Source organism: Phoca vitulina, unplaced genomic scaffold (assembly GCF_004348235.1).
Source record: "Phoca vitulina isolate PV1807 unplaced genomic scaffold, GSC_HSeal_1.0 scaffold116, whole genome shotgun sequence".
In the NCBI taxonomy this organism is placed as follows: domain Eukaryota; kingdom Metazoa; phylum Chordata; class Mammalia; order Carnivora; family Phocidae; genus Phoca; species Phoca vitulina.
Window position 1 is genome coordinate 30606 of NW_022589819.1, and position 17264 is coordinate 47869.

At 44.8% G+C, this 17264-nt stretch overlaps 1 pseudogene; it reads left to right on the forward strand.

Moving 5' to 3' along the window:
- The first annotated feature begins 1256 nt into the window (after nucleotides 1–1256).
- On the forward strand, nucleotides 1257–3910 carry LOC116628241 (annotated as a pseudogene).
- The last annotated feature ends 13354 nt before the right edge of the window (nucleotides 3911–17264 follow it).

Consider the following 17264-nt stretch of genomic DNA (forward strand, 5'->3'; position numbering starts at 1 on the left):
GGATCATGGGGGGAGACCAGCAAAGGCTGGGTAAAGGGGTGAGAGAGAGAAAACAGTGAGGGTGTTATCCTCTTTCAGAGAAAGGCAAAGCTGAGTTTGGACCACTGAAGGAGAAGTCCTGAGAGCATACAAAGCAATATTCAGCACCAGTTGGGCTTCTATTGGTTTCTCTTTTCTCCCTAAGCTTGTTAGTCTTCAAGACCTGGATTAACACCAGATGGCACCAACAGGCCATAATGGCAGCAAGCAGCATTTAACAGCCTCAGTGCACTCCCCACTGAGAGGCAACATATTCTGGAATATTCTCGGCCATTCAGATCTTCAGATGACTGTAACCCCAGGCCATGTCACACAGAGCAGAAGAGCTGCTGTTGGGCCCAGCTGACCCACACAATGAGAGGGAATAAAGGTGGTTGTATTATTTGGAGATTTTTTGTTATCTAGCAATAGGTAACAGCAATATATAATGTATTTCTATTATTATATTTTTATTTATCGTCTGTCTTTCCTGTCAGATGGTAAGCATTAGGACGATATAGGACATAGGACAATAGGACACAAGCATAGGACAATAGGACACAGCCATGTGCTGTGTCTCTGGCATTAAATGATTACCAGGCCTAACACAAAGATTGGCCCAGAGGCATTCATGGAATATAGTTAGAGGAATGAATGAATGAATGCATGCATGCATGCTATGACCAGAATTCCTTAAAGTTGGGCTTGGGGCTGGAAGGAAGAAAGAGTATGGGTGTTTGATATGGGGAGCTCTTTACGATGTGTGTGTACATGTGTGTATGCATCTGCATGAGTTCCTATGTGAGTTTAGTATGTACATATTGGTCTTCCTTGCCTGAACAAGGAACCAGGAATGTGCACAGTACCTCCTGCACTCAGATTTCAAACACGTGGGCACTATAGACAGGTAGCACCTAGCCCCCAGATGCCTCTGAGATGTCTTGGGCTCAGGAAGGGGCTTTAGTTATGTTCTAAGTCATTGACTCAGCTGCGGGACTTGAGGCCATTTGGAGCACATGGTGAGCCACCCTCAAATCCCTGTGTCAGCCATCAGGGTAGAAATGAGATTTGAGGTTGAGTAGCAGAGCTCCTGTCTAGGTGTTAAGGCTAGCAGACAGTGGGACCTGAGGTGGTGAGGACTGAAGATTCTGGCATTGACATCACTGAGGAAAGAGCCAGTATCCCAACCTCTAGCATCAGAGGTAGCAGTAGGAACAAGTGACAAGTGACAAGAACTCATGTCCAAAGTCATCTCCATGGAAAGTGGCAGTGTGTGTATTGGAGCTTCCAGCATCTGTGTGGGGCCGGCTGCAGATCTGGGGACCAACTGCTATGGCCTGGAGACCTTTCTCTTCCCGAAAGCCAGACTCACTGGGCACTCAATGGGGAGGAAACATCAATGTCAGTGTAGATTTTTGGGAAACACTTTACAAGCCAAACCTGACCAGACATGTGTATCCCCTTTATGTGGAGCCTTGTGCTAGTGTCATAGGTCAGAGACACACTGGGGAGGTAATGAGTGAACAGGCAAAAGAAGAACTCAGGGCTTCTGTCCTCAGCTCTGTGACCACAAAGAGGCATTGCCACTCTGCTCTCAGATTCTCCCTGAACAGCATTAAGGCGGGGGCTGGGGGGGGGGGGGCGGGAAGGACTGGGGATGTAGGAAGCACACACATGTTCAGGGAATAGTGCAGGCTCAAAAGTGACGTGAGGAGAGCTGATGTATACATCTAAGGCTGATTTCTGGCACACAGCTTGGTCAGATGAGCTGTTTTTACATAGGACTGGGATCACAGGCTAATTGTAATATATTCTCGTACGAGTATTATGGGTATGGTGCCAGTTCTGGGAAACCAACAGAGAAGAACCTCTATGCAGATATAGGAGTTGCTTGGCTTGCTCTTAGGACAAGATATGGCATTCACCCTCAAAATGTGATCATACATGGCCAAAGTAGAGGTACAGCACCATTTGTAGATCTTCCTGCGCAGTTTGAGACTGCTGCTGTTTCTCTTTTTTCTCCTTTCACCTCTGGAATTCCCCTCACTTTTCCTGATTCCAGAAGACCTACTCTTTTGATGCATTCCTAAACACTGACAAAATCTCTAAGATAACTTCACCAGTATTAGTAACTCATGAGACTGAATAAAGGACAGGGAAGCCTAAGTAGGGAGACAGGTAGGGAGTGATGGGACTAGGCTTACACAGGGGGCTATATAACCAGGCTCACAGAAATCCCAGATGTGGAGAAATAGACATATATTTACAAGAACACCTTGTTTGTTCTCATGATAGTTACAATGCCATCATGTTTGTTCCAAATATAGACATGATATTCACAAATCCACCATGATATTAACAAGAAATTTACCAAGTTCCCTGGTTAGTTTCCCATAAATGGCAGACAATGAAAGCACTCAGTGGCGACCCATTTGGGACCCCTCTCACTCTCGAGAGCTCTTTTCTTTCCTTTCTGTTCTCACCTTCACTTAACAAACTTTCTTTTTAAAAATTTTTCATTTAAATTCAATTTATTAATATATAGTGTATTTTTAGTTTCAGAGGTAGAGTTCAGTGATTCATCAATCTTATATAATGCACAGTGCTTATTACATCACTGCCTCCTTAATGTCCATCACCCAGTTACCCCATCCCGCCACCCCTCTCCCCTCCAGCAACCCTCAGTTTGTTTCTTACGATTAAAAGTCTTTTATTTGGTTTCTCTCACTCTCTGATTTCCTTTTGTTTTATTTTTCCTCCCTTCCCCTATGATCCTCTGTTTTCTTTCTTAAATTCCACATATGAGTGAGATCATAGGATAATTGTCTTTCTCTGACTGAATTATTTCACTTAGCATAATACCGTCTAGTTCCATCCATGTCGTCGCAAATGGCAAGATTTCATTTTTTTTTTTTTTGATGGCTAATAGTATTCCATTGTGTGTGTGTATGTATATATATACATACATACATACCACATCTTCTTTATCCATTCATCTGCCGATGGACATCTGGGCTCTTTCCATAGTTTGGCTATTGTGGACATTGCTGCTAGAAACATTGGGGTGCATGTGCCCTTTCAGATCACTACATTTATATCTTTAGGGTAAATACCTAGTAGTGCCATTGCCGCGTCATAGGGTAGCTCTGTTTTCAACGTTTTGAGGAACCTCTATACTGCTTTCCAGAGTGGCTGCACCAGCTTGCATTCCCACCAACAGTGTAAGAGGGTTCCTCTTTCTTCACATTCTCACCAACATCTGTGATTTCTAGACTTGTTCATTTTAGCCATTCTGACTGGTGTGGTATCTCATTGTGGTTTTGATTTGTATTTCCCTGATGCCAAGTGATGTTGAGCTTTTTTTCATGTGTTTGTTGGCTATTTGTATGTCTTCTTTGGAGAAATGTGTGCTCATGTTTTCTGCCCATTTTTGACTGGGCTTTTTGTTCTTTGGGTGTTGAGTTTGATAAGTTCTTTATAGTTGTTGGATACCAGCCCTTTATCTGTTATGTCATTTGCAAATATTTTCTCCCACTCTGTAGATTGTATTTTGGTTTTGTCAACTGTTTCTTTTGCTATGCAGAAGCTTTTTATCTTGATGAAGCCTCAATAGTTCATTTTCACACTTAATAAACTTTCAACTTCCCTTTACCCTTTTGTCCACAAGATTCATTCTTCAACTCCGTGAGACAAGAAAAGAAGCCTGAAACCCTGCAACAGGACTGAAGATGAAGTCAGTGACTTTTCACATGGCCTCACATTGCTTGAGCATTGTTAAAGAACCTAGGAGCCTCCATGGGTCGAAGTGGCAGGGCACAATGATGTGGAACTTTATGGACAGTACCTTGAAAGGCTGAAACACTTTGGGTCACAGGAACTGGTCAACTTGTAAAATAGTCTATGCATTAGTAACTGGGTTTTCTTTTCTTGCTGCACTGCACTCTTTGGTAAATAACAAAACTTAAAGATTTTGTTTGCAAGTCATGTCCGTTGTTTTCATAAATGTAAAGTTAACGATTTATTAACATACTTAATGAAGGTTTTAATAACCAGAACTAGATACTGGAAATAACAGTATCATGCAGTTAGGCTGTGTAATTTATATTTTTTCCGTGATTTTTTTTAAACATTAAAATGACTAGTGTATGAAATTTTAATTCTATAAAATCAAATGCTATAAAAGTATTGCCAAATGTTTTGCATATCAGAAACAAATTTATAAATATTTTTAAACCATCTCAATGGACTAAATCTTATCCATGTATACAAATGTAGTATTTTTGCAATTAAAAGCTTTACATCTAAAATAATTCAAGTACTCAGAATAAACTGTATGAAAACGTGCAAGTTCACTAGAGATGACCTAAACCCTGTTGTAGAGGGGTAGATGTTTAAATGAATATTTTATTGTAAATACATCAAATTTTCTGTATTCCCTGGTTACCACACATTCTCTCCTTTCAAAAAATGATGTAAGTCTTAATTTTTATGCCATCTATTAATTTAGCAACTAGTTACCTCGTAAATGAGAAGACCTGATACCAGTGAATTTTAACTAGTTCTTACTTATGAGGCTACTACTTAAAATACTCGTTTTTGTTGTTTAAATGGCATTTAGAGCTTCAGGAATGATTTTGTTTCCAACGTTTTTGCTGTTGTTGTTTTATTTAAATTCAATTAGCCAACATTCGTTTTGATATAATGTCCAATGACATATTAGTTGCATACAACATCCAGTGCTCATTACATCACCTACCCTCCTTAATGCTGATCACCCAGTTACCCCATCCCCCCCACACACCTCCCTATCTACAACCCTCAGTTTGTTTCCCAGAGTCAAGAGTCTCTCATGGTTTGTCCCCCTCCCTGATTTCTTCCCATTCTGTTTCCCCTCCCACCCCTATTGTCCTCTGCACTATCCCTTATATTCCACATATGAGTAAAGCCATATGATAGTTGTCCTTCTCTGATTGACTTATTTCACTTAACATAATACCCTCCAGTTCCATCCACGTTGATTCAAATGGTAAGTATTCATCCTTTCTGATGGCTGAGTAATATTCCATTGTGTATATGAACCACATCTTCTTTATTCATTCATTGTTGATGGATGTTTTGGCTCCTTCCACAGTTTAGTTATTGAGAACATTGCTGCTATGAACATTGGGGTGCATGTGCCCCTTCTTTTCACTCCATCTATGTCTTTGGGGTAAATGCCTAGTAGTGCAATTGTTAGCTCTATTTTTAACATCTTGAGAAACCTCCATGCTGTTTTCCAGAGTGACTGCCCTACCTTGCATTCCCACCAACAATGTAAGAGGGTTCCCCTTTCTCCACATCCTCGCCAACATTTGTTGTTCCCTGTCTTGTTAATTTTAGCCATTCTAACTGGCATAATGTGATATCTCATTGTGGTTTTGATTTGTATTTCCATGATGACAAGTGAAGTGGAGCATTTTTTCGTGGGTCTGTTGCCCATTTGTATGTCTTCTTTCTTTTTTTTTTTTTAAAGATTTTATTTATTTATTTATTTATTTGACACAGAGAGAGCAAGAGAGAGAGACAGAGAGCAAGCATAAGCAGGGGGCAGGGGGAACGGCAGGCAGGGGAGAAGCAGGCTCTCCGCTGAGCAAGGAGCCCGATGCGGGACTCGATCCCAGGACCCCGGGATCATGACCTGAGCCGAAGGCAGCCGTTTAACCGACTGAGCCACCCAGGTGCCCCCATTTGTATGTCTTCTTTGGAGAAATGTCTGTCATGTCTTCTGCCCATTTCTTGGCTGGATTATTTGTTTTTTGGGTGTTGAGTTTGAGAAGTTCTTTATAGATCTTGGATACCAGACCTTTATTTATAATGTCATTTGCAAATATCTTCTCCCATTCCGTGGGTTGCCTCTTTCTTTTGTTAACTCTTTCCTTTGCTGTGCAGAAGTTTTTTATCTTGATGAGGTCCCAATAGTTCATTTTTGCCCTTGCTTCCCTTGCCTTTGGCGACGTTTCTAGGAAGAAGTTGCTGCAGCTGAGGTCGAAGAGGTTGCTGCCTGTGTTCTCCTCTACGATTCTGATGGACTCCTGTCTCACATTTAGGTCTTTCAAACCAGTTTGAGTCTATTTTTTGTGTGTGGTGTAAGGAAATGGTCGTTTCATTCTTCCGCATGTGGCTGTCCAATTTTCCCAACACCATTTGTTGAAGAGACTGTCTTTTTTCCATTGGACATTCTTTCCTGCTTTGTCAAAGATTAGTTGACCATAGAGTTGAGGGTCCATTTCTGGGCTCTCTATTCTGTTCCATTGATCTATCTGTCTGTTTTTGTGCCAGTACCATGCTATCTTCATGATGACAGCTTTGTAATAGAACTTGAAGTCCGCAATTGTGATGCCACCAGCTTTGCTTTTCTTTTTCAACATTCCTCTGGCTATTAGGGGTCTTTTCTGGTTCCATGCAAATTTTAGGATTATTTGTTCCATTTCTTTGAAAAAAGTGGATGGTATTTTCATAGGGATTGCATTAAATGTGTAGATTGCTCTAGGTAGCATTGACATCTTCACAATATTTGTTCTTCCAATCCATGAGCATGGAACGTTTTTCCATTTCTTTGTGTCTTCCTCAATTTCTTTCATGAGTATTTTATAGTTTTCTGAGTACAGATTCTTTGCCTCTTTGGTTAGATTTATTCCTAGGTATCTTATGGTTTTGGGTGCAATTGTAAATGGGATCGACTCCTTGATTTCTCTTTCTTCTGTCTTGTTGTTGGTGTATAGGAATGCCACTGATTTCTGTGCATTGACTTTATATCCTGACACTTTACTGAATTCCTGTGGAGTTCTAGCAGTTTTGGGGTGGAGTCTTTTGGGTTTTCCACATAAAGCGTCCTATCATCTGCCAAGAGTGAGAGTTTGACTTCTTTGCTGATTCGGATGCCTTTTATTTCTTTTATTGTGTGATTGCTGTGGCTAGGACTTCTTCTTTTTTTAAATTTTTTATTGTTATGTTAATCACCATACATTACATCATTAGTTTTAGATGTAGTGTTTCCATGATTCATTGTTTGTGCATAACACCCAGTGCTCCATGCAGAACGTGCCCTCTTTAATACCCATCACCAGGCTAACCCATCCTCCCACCCCCCTCCCCTCTAGAACCCTCAGTTTGTTTTTCAGAGTCCATCGTCTCTCATGGTTCGTCTCCCCCTCCGATTTCCCCCCTTCATTCTTCCCCTCCTGCTATCTTCTTCTTTTTTTTTTCTTAACATATATTGCATTATTTGTTTCAGAGGTACAGATCTGAGATTCAACAGTCTTGCACAATTCACAGCGCTTACCCGAGCACATACCCTCCCCAGTGTCTATCACCCAGTCACTCCATCCCTCCCACCCCAACCCCCACTCCAGCAACCCTTAGTTTGTTTCCTGAGATTAAGAATTCCTCATATCAGTGAGGTCATATGATATGTCTTTCTCTTTTTGGCTTATTTCACTCAGCATAATACCCTCCAGTTCCATCCATGTTGTTGCAAATGGCAAGATCTCATTCCTTTTGATGGTTGCATAATATTCCATTGTGTATATATATGTGGCTAGGACTTCTAATACTATGTTGAATAGCAGTGGTGATAGTGGACATCCCTGCCGTGTTCCTGACCTTAGGGGGAAAGCTCTCAGTTTTTCCCCATTGAGAATGATATTCGCTGTGGGTTTTTCATAGATGGCTTTTATGATACTGAAGTATGTACCCTCTATCCCTGTACTCTGAAGAGTTTTCATCAAGAAAGGATGCTGTACTTTGTCAAATGCTTTTTCTGCATCTATTGAGAGGATCATATGGTTCTTGTTCTTTCTTTTGTTAATGTATTGTATCACGTTGATTGATTTGCAGATGTTGAACCAACCTTGCAGCCCAAGGATAAATCCCACTTGGTCGTGGTGAATAATCCTTTTAATGTACTGTTGGATCCTATTGGCTAGTATTTTGGTGAGAATTTTTGCATCCGTGTTCATCAAGGATATTGGTCTGTAATTCTCCTTTTTGATGGGGTCTTTGTCTGGTTTGGGGATCAAGGTAATGGTGGCCTCATAAAACGAGGTTGGAAGTTTTCCTTCCATTTCTATTTTTTGGAACAGTTTCAGAAGAATAGGTATTAATTCTTCTTGAAATGTTTGGTAGAATTCCCCTGGGAAGCCATCTGGCCCTGGGCTTTTGTTTGTTGGGAGATTTTTGATGATTGCTTCAATTTCCTTAGTGGTTATAGGCCTATTCAGGTTTTCTATTTCTTCCTGGTTCAGTTTTGGTAGTTGATACATCTCTAGGAATGCATCCATTTCTTCCAGATTATCTAATTTGCTGGCATATAGTTGCTCATAATATGTTCTTATAACTGTTCGTATTTCTTTGGTGTTGATTTTGATCTCTCCTCTTTCATTCATGATTTTATTTATTTGAGTCATTTCTCTCTTCTTTTTGATAAGTCTGGCCAGGACTTTATCAATCTCGTTAATTCTTTCAAAGAACCAGCTCCTAGTTTTGTTGATCTGTTCTACTGTTCTTTTGGTGTCTATTTCATTGATTTCTGCTCTGATCTTTATAATTTCTCTTCTCCTGCTGGGTTTTGAACTGCTGTATTCTAAACATAAAAATAATACAAGAAGCTTCTCTTTCAATCGTGGGTTTTATTGTTAAAAATACTTGTGAATGCATACTAATTCACTTCTAGATGTCGGAGGCACCAAAAGGCATTACAATGTGTCTTCCTGTCGAATACAAAAACTTCAGTGTTGCACTAGGATTTTACACTCTCTCTAAAATCCCCTTGAGATTTCTGAGTGTGAAAGAAACCACATTGGACACAAAGTTGTATAGCAAACAAGCTCTAGATAAATAGGGCTTTTATTTGAGTGGGCAATACTGTTTGGACAAATGAAAACATTATGGGATTTCTAGAGAAGAGACTCATTATACATTCCATAGATATGCTTTGGCTGAAAGTGGAAGAAACGCAACCCAGGCTGTGAGAATGGGGGGGTTGTTGTCTTAGGGAACAAACAAAACTAGCAAGGATGCTACTGTCCTCGTGTGAGTGGAACCAGGGTGTGGAATGCAGCTAACACCTACCCATCTCTTACTTCTTCTTTTCTCTGTACTGGATCATTTTTCAGACCAATCACTGGTACAAGCTCTAGTTTTAGCCCTTTCTAGGTTCGTCCCTCTCAGCTTGCCAACAAAGAAACACAGAGGTCTTCTCTGGTCCACAAGAGGAGATTTCTAGGACAGGATTTTGAATCAATGACCTGAATCTTGGCTTTTCTTTGAGTGGGCTGTAGTATTTGGGCAAATAAAAGGACTATGTTGTTGCTAGAAAAAAGTGTAACCTTCATTACTCATCAGGTATTTCTTGGCTGAAAATAGCAAAATGTAACTCAAGCTTGTCAAAATGGAGGTTCTTTGTCTTAGTGAACAGTGGAGGGAAAGCAGGGAAACAGTGAGGCTCCCACACAGGCAGCTGGCCTCGGGCCCTCCCCGCTGGATGGGAAGCAGCAGTCTGTCCGGGAAGGGCTGTCCTGGGCCCGCGCTGCCACCATGGGGTGGGGGGTGACTGAGTCTGGGTTTCTGTGTGAAGAACCATGTGGCTTTCACACTAAGCTATGCCTTCAACTTCCAGGCTACTGGGGCTACAAAGGGTCACTGGACCTTCCGGCCACCTTATTCCGGTTTCTCCACTTGTCAGCAAGGAGAGAGGCCATTTATCCGAGGCCCCTCACAGACGACAACAGTGCCGCTGGTCTCTCTCCGAGAGAGGCCTGGGGCCCACGGGACCACTGTCCTGTCCTTCCCCCAGGTGGAAGTGGGTGCAGTTCCCAGCGCCCACAGCTGGGTCCCTAGCCCTTGAAAAGGGACTTCCTGAAATCACAGAGAAAGACAGATGTGCTGCCAAGAGTCTGAAGCAGGTCGGAGCTCAGAAGGGTATTTGATGTAGACGCTTGTTCTCCCTTCTACCTGATGAGAGTGCGGAGTTCATAATGAAGTGTGGGATGCTGGGTCGTTGCCATTTAGGGGAAGGAAAACAGCATGTTCTGTACTGGGAATCAAACTCACAGATATGTCATTTACGGTCAGGAAATCTGTGGGGAAATTATAAAGAAACTTATGGAGCACCTTTTCTACTCACATAGCTTATGATCCTTTCTTTTACTCATGATAAACTAAGCCTAGAGAAATTCTAGAATCCCTTCAAGGCGGTACAATTCAGAGGCAGAATCAGGATTCAACCCCAGTGGCCCTTCGCTTGAAAGGTCGTGCTCTCTGTGGCCGAGCACTCGACAGCTGTTCACAGTAACCCCACAGACACCACACGTCCGTCAACTCCATGAGCCTCTGAGGAAGGAGTGGCCTGAATGAGTTCACCTCCGGCGGGGTAGCTCAAGGCAAGGTTTTCTGCCCCTTCTCCCTCTTCTCACGGATCTCTGGCACCACGGTGAGCAGTCCTTCATTTCTTCTTCCAGAGCCCGTGTTGATTGACTTGGAGCAGCACCAGGGAAATCTGGGATCCATCAGAACAGCGGGAAGAAGCTTCCAGGGCAGCCCAAGATGAAGCCCGTTGAGGCACTAAAGAGACTGAGTTTGCACCTGGTATCGTGAATGAGGAGGTGATTTTCCTTCCCACTCTGTGTAGAGAGACTGGGCGGCGCTTCAGCACCTCCTCTTCCTCCCACTTTGTGGAAGTTTCTTGGCACTTGCGGCACAGGCCTGGGAGAGAGGAGCCTTCCTGAGGTCCTAAGGATTCCTGAGAATCAGGCTCAGGGTCCAGTGAGAGGGACTCATAGCTCTTGTACCAAAAGGCGTCTTCTTTACTTCTGTGGATTTGGATTCACTGGTTTTCTGAAAACCTTCGGAGAGATTAGAGAATTGAAAGGCTGTCAGATCACTGACACTCTGTCTGCACATAACACCTTCTCCAAGATTTTCCAACCACAAGATGAGGGAATCTAACCTGACATACCGACAACCACCTGGGACAATCAGATCCAGGGACATTTCAAAGTCTAATAGCGTGACCAAGGTCAAACTAGAAGGAGATTCAGTAAAAGAAGAACTGAAAGGAGAGAATGTAGAGCTTTGGGGGAGATCATCGCTCCTAAACCACAGTGGCCCCCCTTCTTCCCCAGGAAATACGTTCCAAGACTCCCAGGGCCTGCTTGAAATGGCGGAGAGTACAGGACCCTAGATGTACTATGAGGTTTCCTCTACATACACACCTGAGATAAAGTTTAATTTATAAATCAGGCACAGCATTAATGACATTCACTAATAATAAAATAGAACAAATAGAACAAATACTGTAATAAAAGTTATGCATTCTCTCCCTCTCTCTTCTACTGTGTACTGTACTCATCCTCCTTCTTCTAGTGACGCTGTGAGATCATAAAAGGTCTATGTGAGGAGATGAGGGAGGAGAGTGAGGTGAGCCCCGGGATGTACCTTAGGCTACTATCGACCTTCGACCTCGCGCCGAAGAGCCCAGGAGACCACGGGGAACAGAAAGCACAGAGAGCCGCCGCAGGGACAGCGAAGAGCAGCTAGAGTGGCTCTTCCCTGGGGCCACGTGACAGTGACGGGAGTGGACCGGCCGCTTCTGGGCCCGGTCCCTCCGCGCACGATGCCACAGGCTCCTAACGATGACGCATTCAAGGCGGATTCTAGCACACAGACCTTGCGACAAGGAAACGGAAACTCAGGCAAAACAGGTCCCGCGCTGCGACCACCCCGCCCGGCGGCCGTTTAGCCAGAAGCCAGCGCGGCCCCCGCGGCCCTTCGCGAGGGGAGGCCGCTCTCCGCAGCCCGGCCCCCGCCCAGCAGACCCTGGCAGCACCAGGCCGGGGGGGACAGGCGCTGCTCTCCGTCCCCGAGGCCCGGCTGAGGGCACGTCCGAGAGAGCGGCTGCGGGGGACGCGAGGCTGAAGGGGAGGTGGGGAGAGCGACGGGCCCCACGGAATGGCCGCAAGGCGGTGCAGCCCAGACCGAGCGCACCGGAGGGCACCGGAGGCATATGCTGCCCAGCGGAGTCCCCGCACAGGGCTCGGCTGGCCCCCTCTGCGGGAGGCGGTGGGCACAGGTCATGTTATCGCAGCCCCACGACTACACGGTGGAAGTGGGGACCCCCCCGCTGAAGGGTGGGTGCCCCGCACCCCTGCCACCCTCCTGCCGTGCTCGGGGCTGAGAGATTCACGCTAAACAAGGCAGGTGACGCTACAGAAAGTCCAGACGGCCAGAAAAGGGCAGCATCAGGAGCCCTAGAGACCGGAAAACTCATTCTAATCGTCCGCACGAGGGGAACGATTCTAAAGGCCACTGGGATGGTCAAGTGGCAGAATGTGGGTGCAAACCCAGGCCTCCCGGCTCCTAGTCCAGGGCAATTTCCATCAGGCCATGAGGGAGGCCCAAGGCTGAAGGTCCGGGAGAAGAGCTGCAGACTCATGAAAAGGTTCGAACAGAAACCTCTGGAAAAGTCCACCTGCCTCACGCAGGGAATGCAGGAAGCAGGAGAAATCAGGTCACCTCCAGTGGTCACGTTACACCCGCTCTTCTGTCTGAGATGGCGAAGCAACGGGACACAAACCACCTCATCTTTCTGAGACTCAGCTTCTCTCCCACGAGGGAGAAGTGACACTTTCTCTCATTGCCTCCCACAGTCGTCCTGAGCCTGAAATGGGTTCTTTCTGAATTGCCAGATACTGGTAAATTCAAGCTGCTTTTATAGTATCCGTTAACACTGATGATTTCCCCACCCTGCGGAGGAGGACAACGAGGAGCACATAGCTGAGGTGCTCCGCTCCGAGTAGAAACAGGGTAGGGTGCGGGGCTCTGATGTGCATCCAGTGCAGCTCTGACCTTCAGTCTCTTTCTCTAGCAGTAGAAGTGGTCCTGCACCAGGAACGCTGCTCACCCCAAGCTCCTGGTCTCCGAGGATGGACACGTGGGACTCTGAGAGGCTCTCTGCTGGGCCATCTGCTCATCCCCAGAGACTCAACACCAGCCCCTGTGTGCTGGGTCAGGAGGGCTACTCCTCTGGGACCCACCGCTGGATGGTGGCACGGTTATACTGGGGACACTGCTTTCTGAGAGTGGCTTGAGAGTCGGTGAGGGACAGGGAAGGATTTCTCTGCCAGAAGGAGGGCATCTGGGCTGTGCGGGTCACCACGTGACAGTTTTGGGCGCTCACCATTGCAGACACCAAACTGTCCCACGTGAAAATCCCCAGATGGAAGGAGTGACCTTGAATAGCAACGAGGAGCAGGTGAGCTCTTTAAAAGATAAAGAGGCCAGGCGCCTGGGTGGCTCAGTCGTTAAGCGTCTGCCTTAGGCTCATGTCGTGGTCCCCGGGGATCAAACCCCACATCGGGCTCCCTGCTCCGCGGGAAGCTTGCTTCTCCCTCTCCCACTCCCCCTGCTTGTGTTATGTCTCTCTCTGTCAAATAAATAAAATCTTCAAAAAAAAAAAAGATAAAGAGGCCATCATTTACTTGTCAGGATTCTTTCACAGGGGAAAGAGTCTCGCTCGTTCTTTAGGTTCAGTGGAACATGGACCAGCTGAGCCTGCATCCTTGAACTGGACATGCTTCCCCAGGGCTCTCCTGACACCTGCTCAGACATGTGCTCATCCCACAGCCATGTTGGGCCCATACTGGGCATCCGTGAAGAGACCTGTGTGGCGGACCCCCTGCCGTCCCATCAGGGGATTCTCAAGGAGGGCAGAACATCTGTGGTCTCCGCATATCAAACGGCTCCGTCCCCTGGTTCCTGGTAGAAGACTTGGCACCTGTGTTCCAGGTGCTGTGTGTCATCATTCCATTCCCAGCCCACAGCCGCCCCCCTCCAACGCCCTGCCCTGCCCAGATCTCCCACCCCCTCCAGCAGCCATCCTAACACCGCAAAGGCACAAGAACCTATGTGCTTGTTGACAGTACGGATTCCTGGTCCGCCCACAGAGAACCCGCTGCATAGAACGCATTGCTGGAGATAAAGAGAGCCCCCTGGTGATCAATCAAATAGAATGAGGGATGTCCCAAGTACAGACAGAAAGGAGACCAGTGGTGGCCCAGGGCTGGGGCAGGGGGAGAGGACCAGATGCAAAGCGGCGTCAGGGAACTTTAGGATCAGGGACCTGTTCTGTATACTCGTTGTCGGACTAGTTCCATGAGTCTAAACAATGGTTGATATTCATCTAACTGCACCTCTGCAATTGGGGAATTTTATTTTTTTTAATTTAATTTAATTTAAATTCAATTAATTAACATATAGTGTATTATTAGTTTCAGAGTTACTTTATGGTTCATTAGTTGCAGATAACACCCAGTGCTCATTACATCATGTGCCCTCCTTTTTTTTTTTATTTAAGATTTTTTATTTATTTGACAGAGAGAGTCACAGTGAGAGAGGGAACACAAGCAGGGGGAGTGGGAGAGGGAGAAGCAGGCTCTCTGCCGAGCAGGGAGCCCGATGCGGGGCTCGATCCCAGGACCCTGGGATCATGACCTGAGCTGAAGGCAGACGCTTAAGGACTGAGCCACCCAGGCGCCCCGTCATGTGCCCTCCTTAATGCCCATCACCCAGCCACCCCATCCTCCCACCCATCTCCCCTCCAGCCACACTCAGTTTGTTTCCTATAGTTAAGAGTTTCTTATGCTTTTACTCACTCTCTAATTTCATCTTATTTTCTTTTTCTCTCCCTTCCCCTATGATCCTGTTTTGTTTCTTAAATTCCACATATGAGTGAAATCATGTGGTATTTGTCTTTCTCTGGCTGACTTATTTCACTAAGTATAATACCCTCTAGTTCCATCCACATCATTGCAAAGGGTAAGATTTCATTTTTTGATGATTGAGTAATATTCCATTGTATAAAAATACACACTACATCTTCTTTATCCATTCATCTGTCAATAGATATCTGGGTGAATTTTATTTCATATGAGAATCTTAAGAAATAAGAGAAAAGTATAGAGTAAAATGGCAAAAGAAAGATAAATATAAACTAGGTAAATATAAACTAGGAGATAAACTTTAGATAAGTATAGCTAAATATAAACTGGGAGAATTCACTGCGAGCTCTCCTGCCCTGAACTAATTTTAGAGGAAGTCCTGCAGACAAAGGGAAGTGACACTGGATGGTATCATACAGAATGGAGTAATTAACAAGAGAAATGGTGCTATTCTCTTTATGTACATTTTCTTCATAATTCCTTTAAAAGACGTATGACTGTTCAAAGCACTAATTAGTTCATGATATTCTCTGGCTTATACTGTGTGTTGGTGACGTGTGTTCCAACAGCAGCACAGAGGGGCTTAACTGGAACTCTGTTGCTACAAGTTTCCTGTATTTACTGGATGGAGTTCAAAGTTACTTTAAGTAGACTGTGAAAAGCTGAAGATGCAGGTTTCAATTCCTACAACTTCAATTAAAAATTAATGGACATAAATATAGCCACGAGAAGAATCAAATCATAAACAAAAAATATTTGTTGGAAACCAAGGAAGGTACAAAAGGAGGCATGAGAATGGAAAAGAGAAGGGAGAATTCAGAAACAAAAAGCAAAATCATAGACCCCAATCCCACCACATCAGGAATCATAGTAAATATAAGCCAACTAAAATTCTTTTTTGTTTTTTAAAGATTTTATTTATTTATTTGACAGAGAAGGAGAGAGTGAGAGCAGGAACACAAGCAGGGGGAGTGGGAGAGGGAGAAGCAGGCCTCCCGCCGAGCAGGGAGCCCGATGCATTTTTTTTTTTTAACAGAAACAACAATGCAATATTTATTTTTTACAGTTGAACTGGGTACATAGTAAAGTAAGCTATAAAAATTCCAAATAGTTATCTCTAAAGGAAACCCTTTGTTTACATGGTTTTACATATTAATTGCTCTGGAAAGTTTCTGAACTCTGTTTAGTAGTAGATCTCCTTTCTTGATAGTTTCTTGGTACTGCCAGTTCTTGCTATCAGGCCGGTAAACCAACTAAAATTCTAAACAAAAGTTTGAGATTATCAGGCTGCATAAATATCAAGATAGACTATATGCTATGTAAAATAGAAAACCTTGGAATAAAGAACCAAAAATAGGTAAAAAGTTAAGGGATTAAGGAATATCCTGAGGGAATAAAAAGCGTAAGAAATCTGGAATGTTGCTTTATTCTGAAGCAGAATAGACTTTCACACAAGGAGCATCACCAGCGACAAAGAGGACTTTCTAGGAGGATAACAGGTCAACATCACAGCAAGACAAAAGTAATGAATGGAGAAGAACCTAATTACAGAGCTCTAGAATAGGTGACACATAAAGGGGCAGAACTGTAAAGAAATAGACAAATTAACCATGATATTTAGCCATCAATACTCCTCTCTCATTAATAGAACAAGTAAGGATTACAGGACTTTAACCATACTGTCAGCCAAAACAGACCATGGACTGAAACTAAAATAAGTCTCAATAAATGGAAAGGCAGCCAAATTATAGACTATACTCTGTGACCACAGTGACACTAAATTAGAAATCCATCACATGAAGATCTCTGGAAAATCCCCAAATATTTGGAAATGAGAACACACATCAAACCCATGTGTCATCATGGCTTAGAGAGGCAATCACCAGGGACGTCAGAATTCCCTTCACCTGCATGACCATGTACAGATATGACAACGTGGCATCTGCAGATGCAACAAAAGCAGTTTGTCATTTCCCAGTCTGCAGGGGCAGGAAGCCAGGCCTGAAGGATGCAGATACCAGGTCCCTGGTCCTAAGGGGCACCAAGGGGTAGAAGAGGCAGCAGACCAGGGTCCTGAGCGCTCCAGGTAGGGGAGGGGGGCCACCCTCCAGGTTCCAAAAGGTGGGGTCTGACCCCTGCACAGGAGCTTCCCCCCTTGGTCATCTTGGGCATGGTGTTCAGATGCCCGGGTTCTGCAGGCCTGGGGATAGGGGAGAGGACTTATGTGGGTCCTGGAGGAAATGTGAGGCAGAAGCCTGGGCCCTGAGTCCTGGCTGATGTCCTTGTACCTCCGAGGTCCAGGATGGCATCTCCATGGCTCCAGCTGCTGGGCCCCTCGCTGTCAGAGGCCCTGGGGCTGCTCCTCATGGAGCAGGGGTTCCACTGACTTCACAAGTAGAGATGGTTTCCAGGTGGCAGAGGCTGTGAAACCGGGGTGGACGGCAGAGGGCTGAGAAACCCTAGCCCAGGGAGTGGGAATCTGGAAACTCCAGA